This window comes from Bufo bufo, chromosome 11 (assembly GCF_905171765.1).
Source record: "Bufo bufo chromosome 11, aBufBuf1.1, whole genome shotgun sequence".
Classification (NCBI taxonomy): Eukaryota; Metazoa; Chordata; class Amphibia; order Anura; family Bufonidae; genus Bufo; species Bufo bufo.
In genome coordinates, this window is record NC_053399.1 from 93,515,260 (window position 1) to 93,516,779 (window position 1,520).

The following is a 1,520-nucleotide window of genomic DNA, read 5'->3' on the forward strand; positions in this document are numbered from 1 at the left end:
AGTGACTAAATTGCCAGCACCATAGGTCTGAATCTACATTTTTTTACGTCTGGTTTCCAGGGCTCATTTCGAGACTGTCTTTGGAAGTTGGACTAATGGTCCGTAGAAAATGCACAATGAATTCACTTTTCTGTCTTCTTGCCTGGGAACTCAGTACGTCCTGAACTTGACAGGCAGTCTACTGAATGTTAATGAGATGTCTCAAGTTCATTGTCAAAAGGCCCTCGCAGACACCCTGTTCTCTCCCATAGACCAGCCTTCAATTCCAACGCTTGTTTTGTTCCACTGACTAAACCCTTGTGTGTGTGTTTTTTTTAAATGCATTTGAAGTACCCAGACTTCCATACCGGCATAATTAGCCAAGAAAATTTGCATGGTCGGTCCTTTCAGCTAAATAAACAATTCCCATACTTACGCCTTCAAAGTAGCAGCTTCTGCCAAATGGGTCCACCATATCTTCTCTGCTCTGATTGTGGATAGATAAAAAGGGAAGACGGAAAGATGGGAATATAGTCAGCTATGGATTATAGTCTCCTACTCCTTTTAAGTCTTCTTATTTTTGTTATTTTACATAAATCAGGATATGCTCTCTTAGCATCCATGATGATGTCTACCTCTACAGAGTTGTCACCCATGAATTCAACTTTGGACTTTTCACCATGGAGCTACACATAGGTGAGTCTGAGATGAGCCGTAGACATTTTTATTATGTTAGTTTAAAAGAATAAAAATTAAGCAAAGAAAAGATTTTTAATGTTTACGTCAGTGATTAAAATTTAGGGATCAAAAAAAAAACTAAATCAAATTTGAAATTAAGTTCTCATTTTCTAGAACCCCCTTTTGTCTGTGGGCATATTAATATGATTTTCTCACCAAGTTGGGATAAATTGAGCCTCTTGTGTCTCTGTCTTTTGTTCAGACAAATCTTTTCATATTGTTAGCACTCCCTGGGAGCTGATTTAAGCACGCCTTCTATAAACCCACGTGACCAACCCCCCCCCCCCCCTTACACCACCTTGTTAAAAAAAAATGCTCATTAGCCGAAAGGAAGCTAAGAGGCATATAATTATAATTAACTACAGACACCTCTTGATTGCTTTCCCTTTTTTACCTTAAAAAAATCCCTTTACCCTACTATTTATGGAATTTGACAATTTTGCCAATTAATTTTTACCTTAATTTTTCAAATTTCAAATTTATAAACATTTTATTAATAGATTGCTTTTGGAATTTCTAACATTATTTTTAGAAAAGATCGTACCTTTACTTGTGGATTCCCACTGGTTCTAAAAGGTATTTTTTGATCTTCGTTTCTCCTGTAGCTATGTAGTGATCCTATTGTAAGCAAGAAATAGACTCTTATGAGCTTACCTCTTATCAGCAAAATTCCAATTCCGATAGAATTCATCTTCGAAAGTCATAATTTTTTTAACCCCATTGTGAAATATTTTCTCCTTTTTTCCCTTCTGTGGTTTATGAGGGAAAAGCTCTTCAAGAAAATGGGATCGTTCTGGAGACGA